Source organism: Pseudorca crassidens, chromosome 16 (genome assembly GCF_039906515.1).
Source record: "Pseudorca crassidens isolate mPseCra1 chromosome 16, mPseCra1.hap1, whole genome shotgun sequence".
In the NCBI taxonomy this organism is placed as follows: Eukaryota; Metazoa; Chordata; class Mammalia; order Artiodactyla; family Delphinidae; genus Pseudorca; species Pseudorca crassidens.
In genome coordinates this window covers 82,816,750-82,839,903 of record NC_090311.1, presented here as the reverse complement: position 1 = coordinate 82,839,903, position 23,154 = coordinate 82,816,750, and the positions used below count along the sequence as shown (strand labels likewise).

Below are 23,154 nucleotides of genomic sequence, written 5' to 3'. Positions count from 1 at the left end.
CTGTCCCTCTTCCAGGAGCTCGCGTACCAGATGGCTGTGACAGAACAGCAGGCTTGGCGACCACACTTTGTGTTTCATTTAGACACCGTGTCTATTTTTCACACAAGGCTGTATTTTGAAAGCTCTGCTTGGGTACAGAAAGGACAGAAGGACACTTTCCCACTTGGGGAGCACCTGATGGGGGAGGGACGTGGTGGTGACGAGCGGTCCAAGGCCTGCCCACCTCCAGCCCCAGTTCGTGCAGAGTGGCCAGGGAGGATGGGCCACCCGGATGCCGAGTTAACGTCCCCCATCGCTTCCCAGATCTTCCCTGATGCCAACACACCCACTGCAGCTTTTCAGCCCCAATCGCATCGGGTCCGTGCCCGACTTCCATCCACCCGGGACACTGTTCATTCCTCAGGCTCCTTCCCCACACCTACCTCCTCCCGTTCATGAGGGCTCAGCTGAGGCCACTGAGGTCCCCAACTTGCTGCCAGCCCTGGCCAGTTCCAGGTAGCATGGCAACCTCACCCGCACCCCCCAGACCACCCTGGACCACCCTAGTCCCTCCTCCACGAGAGGTGACAGAAGCGGACCACGCCGTCAGGCGCCAGGGCAGAAGCAGTGAAAAGGATGTCACCACCCTAGGCTTCCAGAAGGGTGCCCTTGACAGGACAGAAGACCCTGAGGCGCTGGTGGAGGGTCTTCTTGGCATCGAGCACCACAGCAGGCGTGTAACTGGCAGTATTTTCCTCTTGCAACGGTCAACCAAGGAGGCACTGGGATGCCCACCTCGCAGCTGTGGAGGCTCAGGCTCACGGGAACAACTCGTGTGAGGTCACCTGACCTGCGGAAAGACGCGCCGGAGAGCCTCGCCCCGATGCCCCTGCGCACGGGGGCACGGACGCCCCACACGGTGGGTCCCTCTGGCTTTGTGGTTGCTTGCGACCCTCCACGTACGTGCTGAAGCTCTGACAGTGAGGATGGCTGTGAGGCAGCGGCTGACCAGGAGAAAGGAGGGAAAGCTGGAAGCCAACCACCGGCGCGCACGTGGGCTTGGGAGGTCTCCTCGTGGCTGAAGGAGATCCTCAGAGAGAACTGTGTGCTGCTGACGTGAAACGGCCCCTCCCTGAACGCCGGCGGGGATGTACCAACAGGAAGTCGTGGATATTGTTAGGATACTGTCGGGGAGGTCAGGGTGATTCTGTCACTTACGTGACTCCCGGGAGAGAGGGTAACAGAAGGGGTGCGTGTAGGGTCCACGGGCGGGGGTCTCTGTCTCTTCTGTTCCCTGTTGCATCTTCACCGCCTAGAACACCGTCTGGCCCACGGGAGGCGCTCAGCAGATACCTTGTCGGGTGAGTGATGAATGAATGAGGGAACGAGGGAGTGAAAGGGAAATGGCTCTTCAGGATTTGAGGGCAGTAAACAGAGGAGGTCAAAAGCATCGAGGGTTAGGGTTGTGGAACCCGATGAAGGAGGGGGAAGACAAAGGGGCAGGTCCTGGAGCCGGGGGCCCTTACCAGGCACCTGTGTGTGCGTGCATGCAGTGTGTGTGTGTAGCCAAAGAGGTGAGGGACCCGGGCCTCACATTCCTCAGGACCCTAGATGTGGCCCTTTGCGCTTACCTACACATGACATTAAATACGTGGCTACGGAGACACACACGCTGGGCCGCGCACAGAAAACACGCCGTTTTGGGAACCCTGTCTCGGCACTGAAAAAACGCTGGGAGCCTGAAGAAGCAGACAAACCAGAAGCAAGTGGCGCAGGCTGGCCCCGAGCCCTGCAACATCGCAGCCACAGGCCAGAGAGGATGAGTCTGGAGAAGCCAGAGGCCCTGCGACGCCCCCAGGGAAACGGTCCGGCCCTTGCCAAGCCAAATGAGAAAGTAACGGTCACGCGGCAGCCTGCCCCAGACAGCGGGCCTCGGAAGGTCAAACCTGGACCTCCTCTCCGGGGCCCAGCCCGGCCTGAGCAGCAGTTGGTCAAGGATGTATGTGGACATGACGGCCGTTAGATCACCGATGGGCGGGGGTGGGTGGGGACAGCTGGTCCGTGCTCTGCTGGCCCCTACAATCCAGGCACTGCTGGCTCCCAGGCTCCCCTCCCCAGAGGGCAGCGGGCTCCGCCTGGTCCGTGCGCGCAGATGGGGAGGTGGGTGGCACTGGACTCCCTCTGCAGGCAGACCTGCAGGACATGGGTGATAGCTCCCCACCCTGGTTCTCTTGGGCAACGCCCCGACACACACACACACACACACACACTCTCTCTCTCTCTCTCTCTCTCTCTCTCCTGGCTTAGAATCACTGGTGCGATCCATTACCCCCTCTTACAGACTCGTCAGTCACTTGAGGCCACACAGCCCAGGTCTGCAGACCCACACACCGTCCTCCTCCTTCTCCACCGTCAGCCCCTCTGGATTTACTCCGAGCGTCTGCGTGTGCTGGGGACAAGGGGGTGCTGCAGAGTAGCTGGGGTTAGGAGGAAGCCGCAACAGCACAGGGCTGTAGCTTCTACTACCCCAGGGCCCCGCGGCGCCCCACAGACGGACAGACAGCCGGTGCCGGCCCTGTCTCAGCGCAAATGAAGGCACAGGAGCCGCTTGGTCCCCGGATGCTGAGGCGATCCCTCTAATTCCCTGCACACCCGCCCACACCCTGGCGGGAGAGAGAACGCAGGAGATAAGGAAAGGGGTGCTGGGATGGAGAACCAGGCCCTGAGGCGGGGGGAGGGAGAAAAAGCCTGGGCAAGTGAGGGACAAGCAGCACGGGCCCGGGATCCCCGCTCTCGGCATGGAGGCCGGGCGGGGACGGGCAGGACGCTGCAGGTGCAGACGCGGAGGGCGACCCCGGAGACGCTGTGGGCCCAGGCTAACCCCGTCCCGCTGGTCACCCCGTGGCCTCCAAGACAGATGGCACGTCCGCCTCACTTTCCCACCAGGAAACAAAGACCAGAGACGGTCACGGTCACAGTGAGTGAGCTGGGGTGACTCCGGCCTCTGGCCTGCTGGTAGCCTTTCCCCTTTCAGGCCACACTCCGGAGCCCAACTCCACAAACGCTGCCCAGGGAGATATTCATATATTTATCAGTAAGTAGAAATAAATCACGTTTATCTTACTTAACAAAGACCTATATGACCCTGATGTTTCTACGTGTAAGCACAAGGCCGCCTCTGCGGCAGTGAGGCAGAGAGGCTGAGGGTTCGCGTGTGTTTGCCCAGAGCTGCCCCTCGATGGCCCATGTTGGCGGGACCGCCAGCTTCGGCCCAGGGGGGCGGCCCTTGGCGAAGGCTGTGTCACCAGGACCTCCTTTCCCCTTCTGGGTCTGGGTGGGGCTGGGCGCCCACAGACCCCGACCTGGGACCGAGCCCTCTCCCTTCACCAGGAGCTCCACCATCACCTGATCAAACCCACGTCCGGGCACCAGTGCCCGGCTGTCCACGGCAGCAAGAGCTTGGACAAGTGTCCGCCGTTTTAAACTGCAGTTTGTTTTCCAACACAAATGCTATTCTTGTCGCCCATCTCGTGGCAATGTTATTTTTTCCTCAGCTTTAAATCATGCAGTTTCAGGATGAAGTTTGTACAAAAATTATCGGTAGGACAAATTACCCGGATGAGACCTGCTCTAGAAACACGATCACCTGTGCATCGTGGGCCACTCTGCCTGGAAGGCCCACCTGCTGCCGTGGGCCCAGCCCCTGGCCACTGGAAAGACAACCAGCGACGCCTGAATTCTAAAGGATTCAGGGACGTTTAAGAAATACTTGGTCGTGCTCGCTTCGGCAGCACATATACTAAAAAACTGGAACGATACAGAGAAGATTAGCATGGCCCCTGCTCGAAGATGACACGCAAATTCGTGAAGCGTTCCATACTTTTAGAAACTAACACACCATCGTAAAGCAATTATACTCTAATAAAGAAGTAAAAAAAAAAAAAATGATACAAGGAAATAAAAATTTTAAATAAACATTACTCAAAACCCCCCCCCCCCAAAAAAAATAGAACTCGGGCCTACCGGACCTACTGCATCACAATCTGCACTTCTACAATCTCCCCATGTGCTTGTGCACCCATGAATAGTGGAAAGGTACATTTCTACCTCGACATGTCTTTTCTGTCTGAGAAATACACACATTTTATCCAATTTGATATAAATAAAACACTCAAAAATGCAGGAAAAAAAAAAGAGACTTAGTCTTTGAGGAACAGAAGGCGCAAAGGTGACCGCCACTGAGGCCCGGCTTCAGAGAACCTGAGAACAGAAACCCAGAGCCAGTTGTCGCGTGCCCAACAGGTCTGTTCAAGCTGGACAGTAGTCAGATTATTCCTTCAGGAGGGGAGCCTCTGAGGTACATCCTTTAATTCCACAACGTACCTAAGTTTGAGGTGTCCGGTATGGGGAGGGGACCTTCATTTAGGGCTGGTGATGTGCCCAGAGCTACACTGGAGACTCACGTATGTTAGCACCACATTTCTAAGGAAGTTTTACAAATGAGGAAGAGACACAGACCTCGGGCCAACTGTTGAAGGTCAGAGCCCGAGCGTGAGCCCTAGTTGCCTCCTGACTCCATGCCGCTGCCCCGTCACGGAAGCACGCCTCCCACCACAGCGCCCCAAGTGCCATCCAGCCTTGCACCAGCTCCCTGGGCACCGAGCACGAGGACGCGGGCTGGGGGGACGGAAGGCAGTAACAGGTCCCGTTGTGGGGCAGCCCTCCCCAGCCAAGGTGAGTGAGGTCTATCACCTAAGCGTCTCATAAGAGAGGAGCGGGTCTTCCAGGCAGGCGAAGGCCCACGGCGCACAGGCAGCTGCACTTGTAACGCTGTGAGCCCAGGAAGAGCAGGGTGCTCTCAGCTCAGCGCGCCCTCCGACACGTCACACCACCCAGACCACGCAGACCCGGCACTTTTTGCGTTGTTTAGATTTCCTTCCTGTTAAGGGTGACTCCACACCAGAAAGGCCAATTGCAAAGCACATACACAACGATTCCTCATTTTCATGCATAAAGATAAAAAACTAGAGTGAATAATCAACAGTGAAAGCAGTTAGGAGACCCAGAACACTATAAACCACACCTAGCAAAGGCCCTACGTGTCTCCCCACCACCGTCCCCCTGTTGTCCTCTCATTTGGTAAGGAGCTCACCCCACATACGTGCTAAGAGCACAGAATGCACCTTTCCAATGGTAGCCCTTCCAATTGGAGCAGATGCAGAAAGGCTGTCCTCCTCCTATGGAAACTCGGATTACGTCATATCTTCCTTAGAGAGATGCTCTCTGCAACAGACTCCGCTGGCTAAATGTCGACGGGGATGAAGTTAGTACTCCACTCACCCCTGTTCATAACCAGACGCCAATCAGCATACACGACGCACAGGTCCCTTCCAGAGAGCCTCACTGTGGTCAGCCGGGTGAGGATGACCTGCAGCAGGTGGCCTAGGGCCTCCCGGCACCTCCTGCCGGCCCGGCCTTTCTCCATGGTGCGTCTCCCACCCCCGTCTGTCCCTCACGACTCCAGCTCTGCAGCTCTGCCAGGATCTTATTAGAGAACTGAAGTTCCAGCAGAGAACACCTTCAGGTATGACGCTTCCCACGGGGGTTTTCATTTTAATAAAGGCTTTAGTGACTATCAAAGGCTTCAACTTCCTAAATCACTCCAGTGGCAGAGTGGCTAGTAGGTATGGAGAATGACACAAAGTGGGGCTAAGATTTGTAGCCTTTGTATCGCCCAGGGTGTGTCCAAAACCCATCTGTGCAGGTGCCACCCGACACCCAGTGCATACACGGGCGCTCACCTCCCCAGGAGTGAACAGAAGAGGACCTCACCCTCCACTTCAGCATAGGTGTCAATCCCTGTCCAGAGCTCATGTCAATTCCAGTAGTTAGCAGCTGCCTGTACACATGTTAAGGAGGATTCTGAAGCCCTGTCTGGGGCTGGGGGAAGGTGGTGCTGACTCACAAGCAATGCTGGCTGTGGGGGCAGGTGACCAGGGGCAGGGCCGCCATTATAAGCGATTTCCATTTTTCATACTATTCTGAATGTGATTTCTGGGACTAATGGATATAATTAAATATACGGCCTTTAAAATTAGAAAAAGAAGAGCAAATGACATTTTAAAGACTGGGCACTTGAGGTCCTGGTGTCCTTCTACCCTTCCTTTCAAGGCAAAGGGTTGGTTTCACTTGTAAAGCTAGAGTGGGATTAGGGGGTTTCTAGAATCCTTTCTACAGTGATACTCTGTGCATCACGGCCTATCTGCCTCGAGCACCAACTTCTACTCCTTAGACAGGAGGCCACATGAGCAGGAGAGAAGTCGAGCCCCAGGCCCCCCTTCTAAAGCCCGCGGCCCCCAGGCTCCAGCTCACTGCCTACAGCACTCCCACTGGGCGGCGAGGGGCAGAGGGCCCTGGGGCCAGAGCTCTTCAGAGGCTTCCAGAGACTTCCGGCCCCTTTTTCCTCTTTGGGATTCCACCTCCCCGACCTAAGTTTCTAAGAAGGAATTAGCGAGCGGACAAGCCAAAACACCCAACTTATGGAGACTGAATGCAGTCCAGACCTCAGGGGGTAAATTTTTTATGGAAAAATATAAGAATCCCTCAAAAGTTAACATGGTAGTCAAACACCTGCTTGTGCTTGCCACTGGTTACAGATACTCCTCTTTGTAACCAAGGGTGTTGTTTGTCAAGACTTGGGGAAGAAAAGGCAGCCTGAGCAGATGTTGGCAAAATGCTAATGCAAGAGCCCCAGCAGGAGCGGGTGTAGCAATGAGGGGAGAGGCGGGGAAGCTCCGCACCCCAGACTCTTGTCTTCCAAGCAGCTGTGCGCTGCTCCCCAAATCAGAAAGCAGGTTTCCAGGTTGACATTTCCACGCTGGACGCCGGAGATGCACTAAGGAGAAAAACTCTCCATCCTCGCAACCCCTTACATGTGAGAGAGATGGCCGCTCGGGCTGGGCTTTGAGTTTTCATCTGAGCTTTCCCTTCCTGTTTGTGTGTTTTAAATACAGACAAGGGCTTCCCTGGTGGCGCAGTGGTTGAGAGTCCGCCTGCCGATGCAGGGGACGCGGGTTTGTGCCCCGGTCCGGGAGGATCCCACGTGCCGCGGAGCGGCTGGACCCGTGAGCCATGGCCGCTGAGCCTGTGCGTCCGGAGCCTGTGCTCCGCAACGGGAGAGACCACGGCAGTGAGAGGCCCGCATACCGCAAAAAAAAAAAAAAAATAATTACATATATATATATATATATATATATATACACACACATATACACACAGACACACAAAGAACCTCACAATGAAATAGCAAAACATCCAGGAGGATGTGAGCAGACCTAAGCAAGAGAGGGCGTCTCTCTTCCCTTTTCCAAACAGGCACCAGTGTCAGAAGCCGTCATGGGCGCTTCTACATGAGACTTCTTTTTCATCCTCCCACGACCATGGGGGGTTGAGAGTGAAGCCTCCGGCACCAGCAGCGCAGGGGTGAATCTGCCACTTGTTAGCTGTGTGACCTTGAATGCGATGCCTCCTCTGTGGGCCTCAGGCCACCTACCTCACTGAGCTGTTGTGAGGATTAAATGAGTTAGCACTTACCAGGATGCACTCAGGAACCATGGGTCACTCCTCCTCTTGCTGTTGTTATTATTTTCATGGTCGAGCCACAGTCTCTTGATGTGACATGGAATCAATGGAGAGCAGAGCGTGGGCAGAGGGCCGTGGGACGGCCAAGCTGTACAGACTCCTTCCCTTCTAAGGAGGCATCGTTCCAAAGGAACACTTTACAGAGGAGAAGCTTTGTGTAGTTTTATTATTCTTTTTTTTAAAAAAAATTATTTATTTTTATTTATTTATTTTTGGCTGCGTTGGGTCTTCCTTGCTGCACGCGGGCTTTATCTAGTTGCGGCAAGCAGGGGCTACTCTTCGTTGCGGTGTGCAGGCTTCTCATTGCAGTGGCTTCTCTTGTTGTGGAGCATGGGCTCTAGGCGCATGGGCTTCAGTAGTTATGGCATGTGGGCTCAATAGTTGTGGCTCGCGGGCTCTAGAGCGCAGGATCAGTAGTTGTGGCACACGGGCTTAATTGCTCTGCGGCATGTGGGATCTTCCCAGACCGGGGCTCGAACCCGTGTCCCATGCATCGGCAGGTGGATTCTCAACCACTGCGCCACCAGGGAAGCCCTATTATTCTTTTATTATTTATTCTTCGCTAAGGCGAGAATCCCAAGTCACCCAGGAGGCAGGCAGCTCCCTACCTCCCACCAAACCTGGAGCTGGCCTGAGTGTCTACGAGAGGCCTTACCTTCCTGGACTCAGCCCGCCCGACCTGCTCCATCCACTGGCCAGGGTTCTCACACTTTGAGGTCCTGGGTGACTACAGAAAATATAACGATCATCCAAACCAGCAGTTCTATTTACAAGTGGGCAAACTGAGGGCCCGGGCCCTGGTTTCCCCTCTGGTGGCCCCTGCGCTCTGCAGAGCGGCCCCAGGGCCGTCACTGTCATCGTTCAACGGTCTGTTCACGTCACCGTTACTGAGAATTCTTATTCTAACCCCAAGGACTACTTTTGGCACACACTGCAGGGCCGGGGCCTGCTGCCTGCTGGCTGGGGCGGGCATCACGGGAGAGCTCCGACACTAGGGGGCAGAGCAGGGGCGGGGCCGCACGTGGAGACGGATGGGCCCCGGCCAGCTGCACCGCCCACGAGCAGCCTGATGCCAGGCAAATATTCGTCTGCAGAATAAAGGGGTTGGACTGAGACCACCTAAGGTTCTTTCCAGCTCTTTCAAAAACATAATTGCTGTCCACAGCCAAGAAGCAGGCCCTACGAAATCTCCAGAGACAGAACGTTGATTATTGCCTCCTTGGAAAGTGGAGGCAAGGAGTATGCAGGGGTAGGGGAGCGACAGCTGACAGATAAGGCGTTTCTCCTTGAGATGATGATGTTCTGAAGCTGTGACGATGGCTGCGCGTATTTGCGGCCGTCCTAAAAACCACTGAATTGTCTACTGGAAATGGGTGAACTGTATGGTACGTAAAATATATCTCAAAAAAGCTGTTATCCCCCAGAAAAAAAAGAAGCCGGCTCTGACTTCATTGCTACGGCTCCTGCTGGAAGAAGGGGACATCCCCTCTCCCTCACAGGGCCATCAAGACGGTATCCGAACAGTTCTGAGCGCAGTGCCTGGTGCCGCCCACGTGCTCCGTGCACAGCAGCCAGTGGGGAAGGGACTGCTCCTACAGGGAGGGCCCTTCTCCCAGGGAAATCTTAGAAGGGAGGTGAGGAGCTGCCCTGCCTTTGGCATGAGGTCAGTCCTCCCGGGCCAGACCAGCCCCTTCCTAATCGCAGGTGCACACAGCCCCCTGCCGCGGGAGGAGAGCCTCAGCGCGCAGGTGCAAGGTGCTGAGTGTGGATCCCTGTGAAGCAAGTTCCTTGAGATAAAGGGGGTGAAGCTCATCTCCCACAGCAGAGAGGGACCAAAGTCCTGCAGACAACTCAGTCTGGACGCTAAAGCTGTGTGCCGCTGGGGCTTGTGGAATCGGAGAGGCGAATGGCGGCTGCAGAAGTGGAGAAGCAATGGCAATCGGTGTGAAATGCTGCCACCGACGGTGCCAGGCATGTGAGGAGAAGCAGCTGTGGTGCTGATGATGCCAGCAACGCAAGGAGGATGACCCGGTTCCCAGAGATGGAAGGGTCCCGCCAGGGCAGCTCTGCCCGGGAGTGGATCTCTCGACCGCAGACCCTTGCCGAGCACCGAGCTGACCAACTGCTGCTCCTGGCCCTGCAAAGTCTCCGAGGATGCTCTGCAGAAATAGAGCGCGGGGGCTGCAGTCAGGCAGAGCTGACCGTCCAACAGAGCCCTGGGCAGGGCACATAACCCAACAGAGCCTCGGCTTCCCCGTCTGTAAAATGGGGATGATTGGAGTCTCTGCCCCCAAGAGTAACCACGAGGATAAAATTAAACACTGCGCAGAAAGCACAGCGCAGCAGCTGGTACACACTAAAACTGGAAACAGCACCAGCTACTGCTATTGATGCTGCCTGCCAAGCGCTGACACGGGGCATGTGCCTCTCGACACTGACATGATGATGAGACTCAAGCCTCTTCCCTAAAGACCAGTGAGGCCGAATGAGGACGCACCCCCGGCTTGATCGGAGTGTGAGGAGGAGGATGCTACAGCCAGAGACTGAAGATAAAAAAAGGCAGATTCCTCATCAAGGTCCCATTGTGGGTGTCCATCCCAAGTCTAAGGCCAGGAACTCATCAGGAGAGCACATCACCGGGTAACGAGAGCACTTTCGCTTTTGGGGATCAAGGGCAACGGAAGTTATTTTGGGGACACCTTGTTTTGGCACGCGGGTTTCTGACTATGATTTTAAGCCACCACACGCGAAGCGATATTCCTACCTTCCACTGCCTCTCGGTAGGGCCAGGATCTAATACAGCACTAAGGAATCACATCATCTCCTGTGCAAGGATTATTAAAAAAAGGGTCCTCTGGTGGTCCTTTCACTCATGAGACATGCTGTCAAGTTGATGCTGTCTGCAATGGGGGCAAAACAGGGTCCCCCACCCCATGGCCACACCTGCCATTCCATCTCTCTCTCGACATTCAAAACCCTCCCAGTCACCTGGAGTCGTGCGGCTCGTTCAGATCTGCTCCCCTACGTCCCCAAAGCATGCTTCAGAGTCGGGGAAGAAACGGCACGGGGGGCCCGCGGGGAGCCAGGGTATCTCCCGAGGCTGTGCCGTTCTCCGCAGGAAGATGCTGCTTCTCTCTTAACCTCCCTTGGAACACTGCCCTGCTCCTCGCCTGCTCTACAAACCCCGGGGGGCAAACGTCCCCGTCAAGCTCCGCCCTGAGCACGAGGCTTCCCCGCAGCCGCCGGATCTCGGCGCGGCCACCGCCCCCAAGACCACGATGCCCGTGCGGAACGAGGCCCGCAGGCGGCCCATCTCCTCCGTCATCCCCGAGACGGGGGCCGATTTTATCCTCCTTTGTGGATGAAGACAAGAGAGACAACCCAAGGAGACAGCCGTCGCCCGAGGGCCTGCTGTGATATCCGCACGAGACAGTAAGGCCGCCCGAGGACCAGTGGGCGCGCGTCCACAGACCGCAGCCCACGCCTCACGGCCTCCCGCGCTCACCCCGGCGGCTACGCTCCAAGCTGGCAGCTCCACGTGCGCTCGCGACCCAACCTGCCCGACCCCGGCTCCTCCCCTCCCCGCCCCCTACCTGCCCCGGGACGGTCGTTCGGGCCACCGGAGCCCTCTGTCCACCCCAGCCCTCCGTCCACCCCCTGCCTCTCCCAAGGCAGGCCGTGCAGCTACACACCCTGAACGACGTCTCCCCCAGGCCCCTGCGCAGCCCCTCACGCCACGGCTGCCCAGCCTTCTCGCAGCTCCTCCCCCAGCCTGCCATCGCCTCTGCTGGCGTGACCCCCCCCCCCCCCGCAGCTCTACGTGAAATGCCGCGGGCCGCACTGCCTGCAGAGGACAGGTCACCGACCCTCCGTGAAACGTTTCTTATTGTTTTCAAATTAAAAAAAAAAAACAAAACAACAACCACTTCTTCCTCTGGATTCTCAGCCCTGCCCAGTGCGTCCTGTGAGCCCGGAGCCTGTCACGGGGAAGCTCCTCAGCCCTGTAGGTTTCGATGCGGGGTCACCTCTGATTGTTCAAGAAGCCCCCATTCACAGCCCCCGTGTGTCCCCTGCACAGGCAGAAATGCAGCACAGGGCGCCTTCCTGACCTCAGATACAGCCTGGGCCGCCCTGTGCGCACAGCCCCGCAGGCATCCCCAGGCTGGGGGGAGCGGATCTCCCCAGGTCCACAGGCCATCCTGGGCCAGCCTGTATTCTGCCTATTCTGTCCTTCATTCTAATTCTGAATCTAAACCATACCAGCTCCTTACTAAGCAACTGAATCGGGGTCAGGAGAGACAGGTACTCTCGGTAAAGGTGACTTTATTATTGGCTCAGAAATAATGAATCCTGGAAATGACGTTCCAAGTAAGGTCATTTCAAAATATGAATGTCTTGTCTTTTTTTTTGTCCATGCCTCTACTCCTTCCCATTTAGAAATTTAAAAATTTTACACGAAGGACACTCTACGTACATGCACACATATATATACTACCTGTCTGCTAAACTACAAATTTTATTTAAAAATTAAAAGTTCTTCCAGCTCCATGTTCTAAAAAAAATCCAGCATCAAAAAATAGAAGAAAATGGTAAATGCATGTTTCCAAAGTTTGGTGAGGTTCTTCAGAGCCCCTAAGGTAGCAGGGACAGATGACGTTGGCTTAGAGTTAGTTGTTCAGTCGTAACCTCAAACGCACTTCTTCTAAGGCCATGATTTTTAGGTGGGTTTAAGGAGGAAAGTCTCTATAGTGATGCTGAACATTCTCCCAACTCAAGCTTCCTCTCCGAAAATCCCCTCCTGCATTTGGAACATAATCCAATAACAGGACAAAACACCATGTTGGAAATTAGAACTACATTTGTAACATATTTCACAGAGATAATATCTAAATATATAAAGAGTTCGTACCAAATCAAGAACAAAAATGATAACCACCTCAAAGGAACACCCACAAAGGACTGAACAGTAGGCATAAAACAAAAGGCCAATAAGTAAATGAATTCATGTTTAACAACACAAGTAAGCAGATGAATTAACCACTGGTGATGAGGCACCATTTATTTTTATCAAGCTATCGAAGATTTTTTTTAAAAAGGATAATGGCCAGAATCAGCATGGGAAAACGGGCACTCACGCTTCCGATGGGAGTGAAATTTGGCATCTGTCATCAAAGACCTTCTGTTCCACTGATGTATCCCAGGTAGGTGATCAGACAGAGATGAAGACATTCGGTATAAGGATGCTCACCGCAGCACTGATTATAAAAGTGAAAATCTGTACAAACCCTATACGTTCAGATAAGCTCATCTTTAAATTAAACATAGACACACACACACATCCAGGTATGTGGAAAGATATTTACCAAAATGTGGGAATGTTGGGTATTTTTCTTTTTGCTTATTTGTATTCTCTAACTTTCCCTATAATAACCCAGCCCTCCTTGTGCACTCGGAAAGGGGTGGGCGCAGAAATCGACTCTGACTCGGCACACGGTGTCCATCGGAGACGGCCTGGACCATCTCCCGCCTTGCTCATCCTGCCATCACTTCAATGGAAGTCAAGCTTTCTTTTCCAAAATCCCTTTTGCATCAGGAAGGGGGGTACAAGTTATTTTAAAGATTCGTTTCATTTTTTTCTGCCATGTAAAAGCTGTGGGTCTGGCCCTTTAAAATACTGCTTAAAATTCTCCCTTAAAAAACAAGGCGATTACTTGCCAAGCCCCTGCTGCAGGAAGGAAACCTTGTAACTACCCAGCATCTGTCTCTCAATTCAAAGTCAAGGCTCCACAGCCAGGAGACACTGTGATTTAGAGAACAAGAGGACCGCGTGAGCTATGGGGGAATCTACACCCGAATCCTGAAATACCATGTGCGGGAGACTAAAACTTCAAACCTAAGGCTGGGTGTGAGTACATCACATGAGCAAAAAAGAAAGAAAAGCAGGCCTCTTTCATTTGGTACATTACGCTGCTGGGCAAAATAAAAGGCAGCAATTGTAACTGCCACCTTTGCAAAGAGCAAAGTTGAGCTCAGTGACTAAAAATGTGTTTACTCAACAATAGTCCTTTAACTAGAATAAGGAAGAGTGAGTAAGCCACGATGCCTAGAAAGTCAGCAGGCTCTGGACCAGCAGTGCTATTTTTGGAAACACCTCTTTAGAGCAATGTTCAGCACTAAAAGGGGGAAGGAAGATGGGGAAGCACCTCTGGGTACAGAGACTTGTGTTAAGGACATGAAACACTATTTCCTATAATCACAAGAATGCCCATTTTACAGATGAGGAAACTGAGGTAAAGTGGCACGATGGCGTAATGGGAGAGTCCAGCGGACCTGAGATCCTGCCCCAAGGTCCTGTGTAGGCTTGCACGAATCACTTCTAGCCTCTCACTTTCCATTTCTTTACTTGTAAACTGTGGATAATAAGACACCTGCCATATTTGTGAAGCTGGACTGAGGGCACATATGGCAACTTTCTGGCAGAGTGCCCAGCACACGGCGGGTGCTCAGCAGATGGAAAACACTAGGAGGAGGGTTTATACTTGGCCCAAGGACCCCAGGCCTACATGCCAGAGGGCGGATCTGAACTTGGGTCCTTCTCTCCCCAGAGTCCCTGCACACAATCTCTCTGCACTGTTTCCCTCAGAACCCCTCTCCCTCCCCGTCGCCCACTTGTGAAACCTACATCTCACCAAACTCTCCGGTCAAAACATCACAAGTACTAACACACGTTCCCTCTTTTGACGACTTTAGTTTCTTGTTTTTATTAACATGATAATTCAATAGTAATCTCAAACTGAATCTTAATGGTCGCATGATCCAATGTTCCTCCAACTGTCATCTGCATGTCCCAGGTCCTCTTTCCAAAAAGTATTCCCCCTGAAAAAATCAGGAATCTTCCTATCCACACAGCAAACCAGTTTCTTTGAAAGTCAAGAAGCTTTTCCAACAGCTTGACCGGACACGAAGGTGTTTTCGCCTGGAACGGACGAGGATGCCGCCGGTCCCCCAGGTTCCATCACCATTGTTGCTTGGTCCAGAGCCTCACCTGCCATCGGCACCTTGCTTCCTCACACCTGGGTTTCCACTCCCGTCACTGCTCACCCTGGCAGCCCACGTGGCCTTTTGTCCCCAAGGCACAAGCACGCACAGTGCCTCCGATAGGAAGGTGCTTTCGTCGGGGAAGCCAGGAATGGAGGTAAAAGCCAGGTACAGCCAGCTGATGGCTGCCAGGCTCTGAGCAGTGAGCTCTCAAACACCCACAGAGCTCGGCCCCTTCAAAGGCCCACCAGTCCCAGATGCTGGCTCTGTGCTGCCCCCAAACTCATGCGTGTGGGTCTCTCAAGAGACAGCGAGATGGTACAGGACCACCGGCCAGAGAGCTCCCCACCAAACGCCAACGGGAGAAAGTTTAAATAGAGGCCAGCATCCTTGCAGTGAAGTGACCACAGCATCTGGCATTTAAAGAGCCCTTAACACCTCGCATGTGCTTTCATAACAGACTCATCTCCTCGGGTGACCAACCGCCCAGTTTGCCCAGGACTGTTCTAGTTTTAGCGCTGAAAGTCCTGGGTCCCAGGAAACCCCTCAGTCTCACGCAAACCTGGACGGCTGGTCACCCTGTGACCCTTATGGCAGCAAATGAATCAACCAACTCCGTGAGGTCCGGGATGCCCAGATCCCAACAGCCGGAGCTCCACCTGGCCATCACCAGCTCCACCTGTTCAGTCCAGAACAAGTGCTCACAGACGGTCAACTATGGGCCTGGCACTCATGGCTCTTCTCTTTACGTTATTGCTTTGAAAAACCTCCCACTTGTGGAAAACCTTGAAATTCCATCACTAGGACTTCACTGCTTTGGGTCAAGACCCTTGTGTCTTGATAAAAATTAAAATACTTCAAAATGCTCAGGAAGAGAAACAAATCATTAGCGTTAACACCTAGACAGAAAGATTCTTTCTTAAATGTCTTTTAACAGGGAGAAAGGAGGAAGGGGAAGAAGCGTTTCTAAGAGGCTGAGATCGTGTGGGACCTGGGCCCCCAACATGAATTCCAGCCATCTCGCCACATTGCAGGTTCGCGCACCACCAGCCTTAAGTGGAACAGCCTAGAGACATTCTCCATTTAGCTTATATCTGCTCTCTCCTTTTTTTTTTTTTTTTTTTTTTTTTTTGCGGTACGCGGGCCTCTCACTGTTGCGGCCCCTCCCGTTGCGGAGCACAGGCTCCGGACGCGCAGGCTCAGCGGCCATGGCTCACGGGCCCAGCCGCTCCACGGCATGTGGGATCTTCCCGGACCGGGGCATGAACCCGTGTGCCCTGCATCAGCAGGCGGACTCTCAACCACTGCGCCACCAGGGAAGCCCTATATCTGCTCTCTTATCTCAGAGCGGCACTAAGAGAGATTTAGGACCGACAGGCCTATTTCTCCAAATTCCTTCTGCTTCTCGGATACATTCGTTTCACTGAATACTGAAATGTGTGAAGAGCAGCCATCAAACCTGAATGTGCTGGAAACCTCGGGGACCTGCCGCGCTGCCGGGTCGGGGGTCTGGGCGTTGGACCTGGATTTCAACCAGCTCCCGGGTGATGCCCGGCCTGGGAGGCGCCAGGCCGTGGATCAGGGAGCAGGCAGAAAGCAGAGTTCTGCCCCTTGAATCACGGCCAATGACCAAATATTTCCCCAATTCTATTCAAAAGAGGAGTGACTCAGGTAGGAGCTTAGGTGACTGAGTTGCAGTTACCAAGTTCAGGGAACACAGTTTGCAGTGTGTCCTCTGGGGGTGGCAGATGTTCCCCAGGGAATCTGTGAGATGGGAGAAGACGGGCCACAGGCAGAAATGAAAAGACAGACAAGCATGTCCCCACGTCACCAGGCCCCTCAGCACGTGCCTCAGGAGTCAGACACACAGTCGAGAACAGGTCCTCAAAAACAGAGAAGGTCAAAGTCATTTACAACACCCAGACCCGCTGACTTCTCTTTAAACACAGTCCTAGGGCTGCCTACGTGCACGGTGGCAGCCCTCCCAACCCGGGGAATGGCCGGGAGGAGCTGTGGCCACCCCGGGCTCTGGTGAGTCAGGTCCCCAAGTGGGAAAGGAGGGGCCTGGTTGGAGAGAGGAACAGACGGAGTTGGGGGGACCTCAGGCCAGGGTTCTTGTTCTGGCCCCTCCAGCCAGGGAGACCGGGAAGACACCGGCCTGGGGCGTGGGCCTGGCCCTCCAGCCACGCATCCTCCCCGCACATGTCGGTACCGAAAGCTCCCGTTTCCAGGGCTTCCGGCGAGCTTTCTGCTGCAGTGCAAATCCCTTGGAGATTCTGCAAGAGCGATGACATTTCTCCGTATAAACATACACATGCACACTCACATGTAAAACTTTCCATAAAATATGAAGGGGTCCAAGGACTCCCCAAACCCCGTCTATGGACCTGCGAGCTCAGGTGTCCAGCATCTCTGCAGGCAGGCAGGCGGGGCCTTGTCCTTCCTTGGGCACTGCAGACACAGCACCTTCAGAAGGGCTGTGGAAATGCTCAAGCCCTGAAAAGGGTTTTACCGACTCCATAAAACAGAAAGAGGACTGAAAAATCCAGTCAGTAAACGTTTCGTTAAAACATGTAAAGTGTGGCCTTGCGTCAACAGCAACCTGACTCCTATTACTTAGAATTCCCAGGTGACTCGATGTGGAGAATGGGACCTGTCTGCCATCATTTGGGATGGGACCTGAGAACACTACCCTGTCCCAAAGTGAGCCCGCCTAGGGCAGGAGGGCATCACCCATCCCTTTTATAAAGATGGACACTGGGGTCCAGGGGAGGGGGGAAGGGCAGAAAATAAAGCACAGCTTTGGAGTTCGCAGTGACTGCCAGGTTGGGATGCTCCCAACTGACCATAAACAAGGCTCCGGAACAGACAAGGTGGGACATGCACAGGCGGCGTCCACACCATAAAATAACCGAATGCCCCAGGCTCCATCTGCCACGGCGGCCACTGTTGCTTTATGCTGCAAACCCGGCCCACGATCACCCTCCACCTTCTACATAAAGGTGACCGAGATGCTCTGTCACTGATGAGTCTGGACATCTCCCGGTCGAGAACTGGCCGCGGCTTGGTGTCCTCAACCTGCCTTAGAATCACCCAGCAGAAGCCCAGACCCCGTGCAGAGCCCTCCTGATGCCTCTGACCTCTCACCTGAGGCCCTGGGGTGCTCCCCTCCCATCCTACCCCCGGCCCGCCAAAGCAAACTACACCGATCCAGGTTTATTAGCCAGTGGTATTCCTGGCTGTCTCTGCCGGTGACCTCCGACAAGGAGAGGGCAAACCTAGTCTAAGGCTGGGTGTCCCAGCCTTGCCCCCAGCTGCTGGCGCGCTCCCACGCCGCCCAGCCTCTCCGCACTCAGAGTCACCCAGGGGCTTAGCAGGGCCCAGTGGCCGTTTCTCCACCCCCATTTCATACTGACGGGTCGGGTACTGGGCTCAGTCCTTCAGGAGAGCACAGGGCACGTGGCCGAGGATGGAGTTTGCCTGGGCATTTGTGTGACTGGGGGCGGGGGCTGCTGACGGGAGGCATCTGGAACAAAGCAGAAGGGGGTTCGTGACCGCAGCTCAAAAGTGAGGGTCCGAGACAGGGTCCTGACTCACTCTCGTATTTAGTCATCAAAACATTTAGGAAGGATTCAGAAACCGCATATGGTACCACTGTTTAGCACTTTTCCAATTTTGCCCCCCTCATCTTTTTCCCCAGCAAAAAATACGTTTGCTCTCTCCTTGCCCACAGGGATGTAACAGAGGTCTTACAGACGGCCTGCGTCTCAGACAGCAACATTATAAATGGTACATACTGTGGGGTAACCCACCTATGACGTTGGTATCAGTGAAAAGTGTAACACGCTACGCAAATGTAACACCGACTATTGCCCGTCAACACCTGACGGGCTAAGTCCTAACGTGCTTTTCTCCTTGTACCAGAACAGTGTCCAAGACCAAACTGTGTGATGCTGAGAGGACAAAGAACTGTATTTTGGTCATCCATAAAATACGGCTCCGACAGTGTTTTTGGTGCAGTTAAGAAAATGCGCTATTTCCAAGAGAAACAAACCTCATCCTCACCATCTCTAACACCCAATAAACAGAACGGGCTTTACAATTATGGAGCGCCCCCAGATGCCTGGCGCCAATCCTCGTTACAGCATTAGACAAAAATGAAGCCACGAACGCAGGCCTTTCTTCCAGGCTACGCGGCAGCCCAAGCCTGCCCCAGGGAAGGGGCCGCAGGGAGCCAGACACAGGTGTCCTGCTGGGCATTCGCTCATTTAATGATGTGGTTAAGCAGAAGATGAAAGGAGCGGATGATGAAATGGACTTTTTACTGGAAAAGGCAGGACTGACGCTTCCCAGGACCATGAAGCTTCATTCCCAGATCTCAAGCCCAAATGAAAATCTGACCTGCTTTGAATCTTTTCTTTAAGTGCCTGGGTGAGCTCCCCTGGTGCTGAGTCCAGAGGAACAGCTGGCCCTCCCCAGGCCTCAGGGCGGAACAAGGGCCAGGAGGCAGGTGCTGGCCGGCGGGAGCAGGTGAGGGATTTGGTCCCGATTCTGGGACAGGTGAGGACCCTTCTGATCGTGGGCAGGAAGGGGGCTGCTAAGGTGTCCCTGCCCACAGGCTTCTCAATTTCACACACATCAGTAACAATCTGAAAAACAGAAGAGTACTCATAGTGTCCCAGGGTTTATTTTGCCATAAACTCCCTCCCCCTCAAAAACAAACAAAAAGCAAACAAAAAAACCCTCAACCATTTTAACATTAAAAAAAAAAAAAGGGAGAAAGGACGAACTCTCAATCAAGGACACATTATGAGACCATGACCCCAGGGTCCTGACTCATTTTCTTTTCACTGTGGACCAACAGGAACTTCCCTGTTGACCAGCAGTGGTCTGCAGGCTGGCACTCGGGAGTCCTCGGTGCAAGCAACAGATCCTGCTTCCTACCACCTTGAATGGCCTTTGGGACGGTTTGGGCGCACCCACACCCTGCCCTGCAGGGAGCCGTGCAGCCAGACCCAGCTCTGCGCCCAAAGCCGAACCTCCCTGAGCCTCTGCGCTCGTATCTGTGAAATGAGGGATTCCCACTTATCTCTAATACAACGCATGCTGAACACCCGACTCCGCGCCCAGCACACAAGCAACAGCTCCTCTCCCCTTGGTTGTACCCAAGCCGGGTGCATTTCACACTTGCTCCACAGCCGGGGATGCTTGGTGGGGCCCCAGCTGGAGTCAAGCAACAGATGACTACATCTACCGGGCAAAGAGGATCCGTATCGGCACCGGCATCAAAGCCGGGTCCGCACCAGCATCCTCCCTCTCTTCACATGCCCTGCATCCTGAAAGATCGAGCAGAGAGAAGGCAACGGCCACTTAACAGCCACCAGGGTCTCCCATCAAAGGGCTCGAGGCATCATTGAAAAACTCTGCTCTTGTGGTGTCTGCGGACTGCAGCAAGACGTAAAGAGGAGAGGACTCAGAAACGAGAGATGAGCCTTGGACTTGGTCTTGGGCACCTGCTCCAGGTGGCCTCAGCACCTCCTGACCCCTATCCCACAGGCGTGGCACTGAGAGGTGTGGGGGAGCCAGGTGTCACCGGGGATCGGCCCTGTAGAGGAAGCCCTGTGGCCACCGGGATGCCCATGGCCGCCTCTGCCCACACCCTAGGGGCCTAGGGCTGGGATTACCCCCCAGTCTGTCCCACTAGGTGGGAGCAGCCCAGCCGATGAGGCGGAGGGCTCTGATGGCTGCCGTCTGAGCCTGTTTCAACCTAAAGCGTCAAGTGTTGTTTAATTCCAGGCAGCTCTTTCCCCCGCCAAAGTCAGTTAAAAAGCACCCAGAGCTCTGTCACTTTCACTCAAGGAGCCCTGGAGGGCAACGTGGCGGAGGAGGAAAAGGCGGCTCTCGGGGCTCTCAGGGGACACGGGAGGGTCTGGTCCTGGGGCACAGACTGGCTGCTTCCAGCGTCCGCCACCAGCTGGGGACAGAGCTCAGCAGAGAGGCTACCCATTAGGGTCCCACACCGCCCGCTCAGCTTAGAAACCCAGGTGGCTTTTAAAGGCTTTGCTGCCCCTGGCCGTGGGGTCCTGCCCTGGCACCCAGCACCCAGGGCCCCGAGCTCCTAGCCCTCCTTTCTCTCTCATCCCCAGCTGGGCTGTGGACCCTCCATAATCCCCTTCTCCTATTCCAACCCTACCTATGACTCCCCAAAGGACCAGCCCACATCCTTTACCCAGGTTTTCAGTGAAACATGCTATTATCTTTTTATCTCCCTGGAGACTACCCACCCCTTGGTCAGGATTATTCCCAAAGCACCAAGGTAAGGTGCCCCTCCCACCCGTGAACCGGGCAAGCACGCTTGGTGACCCTGCCCATCGCCCTCACCAGCCCTGGTGTGGTTTCCCTTACAGCTTCCACAGGGCCCAGGCCTGAGCCAGCCCTGCCGCTGCATTCGGGGCAGTGTTTCTGAGCGCCGGCAGGGGAAGATGCTCCCTTCGTCTGTTCCCGCCCCCCTCCTCTTCTGCCCCCTTGCCCCCCCATGCCCTCCCCTACCACTCACCCCCTCCCCTCCCTAAGCACCTCTGCCTGAACTCCTCATTCCCCCCCTCCTCTCTCCTCACTTCTCCCCCCTCCCTGATCTGCCACCCCTGTGGGGCTCTCCATCCTAGGGACCTGCAGACCTGTCTCTGCATGGAGTACTGCTGTGCCTTTGCAGCAGGGGCAGGTTCGGGACACCCCCAGGAGCACACGCTCCCGAGGTCCTCTGGGACTGGTAAGCTCCACAGGTACTCCAGGAAGCCCCATGGACGCTGAGGTCAGCATACCTGAGGGGCATCACAGGAAGCCCCTGGGTGCACCTGGCCCACCCATGGACCACTGAGAGCCTCCATCCTTTAAACCAGGACAGAGCCACCCGTGGGCCATGTGAGGATGAGAGGATTAGTGTAACCACTAATGAGGTACTTAAGTAAACCATCACTCGAGTTTTAAACTCAGAAGGGTGCCTTGAAACTTCACGCACCTGGGGGCCACAGGGGCTTGGAGTCACACCTCGGGGTCCTTCCTAAGATGACAGCTGAGAGGCACACTGGTGCCACAAAGAGGGAGTTCCATTTTGTTCAGGCTGAATCGTCAGCTCTCTATGGCCCAATTCCGGGTGCTGGGAATAGACACGCTAATGAGATCTACAGCTACCCGGCCACCCACACCGGTACGCTCACATGCAAGCTTCAACCTGGCCCCTGCGGTTGAAATCCCCCGGCCACCATCCCAGCTCAGGAAGCTGTAAGGAGGGAGAGGATGCCCAGCTGTCAAGCTGTGATGGTTTGCCAAGTGCTCTGCTACCCTCACGGGCTAACTTGTCCAATTTAAGTTTAGGACACTGTTCCCCTAACTGTGGAATCTAAAGCAAAAACTCACCAATTGCACTTACATAGAAAACATTAAAAATTTTACAACGTGAAGTTCTACAGCATAACAAAACCAGTAATCTAGAATCAAGGGCTGCTTTGACGCCTCCAAATTAATCCAGGCTTCAAATTCTTAGTTTTTGACCCTGGAGGTGACATTTTTACGAAAGAAGATGAATCTTTAAATGGCAAACTAGCCTAGGCAACAGAGGGTATTAAAGAATATTTACCAAATTCATTCCTAAGAACGACGATATAAAAATAATTTTAATTACCCGGAGATGTCGCTGCCATAAAAATAGCTCTAGGATAACATTCTTAGGAAGCCTCCCCCAGAACACATGGGTACATGCACATGCAAAACTCGGCTGAGCTGTGACTCCTCCGTTACATGTTACCGACCAAGTGACAACTAAGACACTTAGTAAAGAAGGTCAGGGTCCTCAAGGAAGAGCGACAGCCCCGTAGCTTCAGAGCTGGATGGTATTTTCCCTGCGAGACCTGCCTCCTGCAGAGCTGAGATGTCTCATCTCAGCCCTGGGAGGCCAGCCTCCCTGCCTTGCTTTCTCATCTGCCTTTCGCATCTCCTTGCTGATGGTCTAGTCATCGGCTGGACTTAACAAAACAAAGCACCACAGCCTGGGAGCCTTAGACAACAGGAATTTATTGTCTCTCAGTTCTGGAAGCTAGGAGTCCAAGGTCAAGGTGTCTGCAGGGGTGGTTTCTCCTGAGGCCTCTCTCCTTGGCTTGTGGCGGCCGTCTTCCCCCTGTGTCCCCAAGGGCCCTCCCTCTGTGCGTGTCTGTGTCCTGATCTCTTCCTATAAGCGCCAGTGACATTGGATGAGGGCCCAGCCTAATGACCTCACTTCAATGAAATCACCTTTAAAGGCCCTATCTCTGAACACAGCCACATTCTGCGGTCCTAGGACTTCAACATACAAATTTAGGGAGGGGACATAATCAGCCCATAACAGAGGGAGGGGCTACCTAGCAGAGTAGGTGCTCAGGACAGGGCTGGAAGCAGAGGTCTCCCCAGCAGAGCAGACCATAAGCTCTCAGAGGGCAGAGCCAGCCCAAGGCCTCTGCGCCG

At 54.3% G+C, this 23,154-nt stretch overlaps 1 protein-coding gene and 1 non-coding gene across 4 annotated transcripts in view; one reads left to right on the top strand and one right to left on the bottom strand.

Annotated features, from left to right (window-relative positions):
• PGBD5 (piggyBac transposable element derived 5) overlaps window positions 1–23,154 on the bottom strand; it is a 113,167-nt gene that overhangs the window by 67,513 nt on the left and 22,500 nt on the right. The window lies entirely within an intron of this gene.
• Window positions 3,755–3,863, top strand: LOC137209531 (U6 spliceosomal RNA). The gene has a single exon (XR_010936085.1). It is a non-coding gene; the product is annotated as a U6 spliceosomal RNA (small nuclear RNA).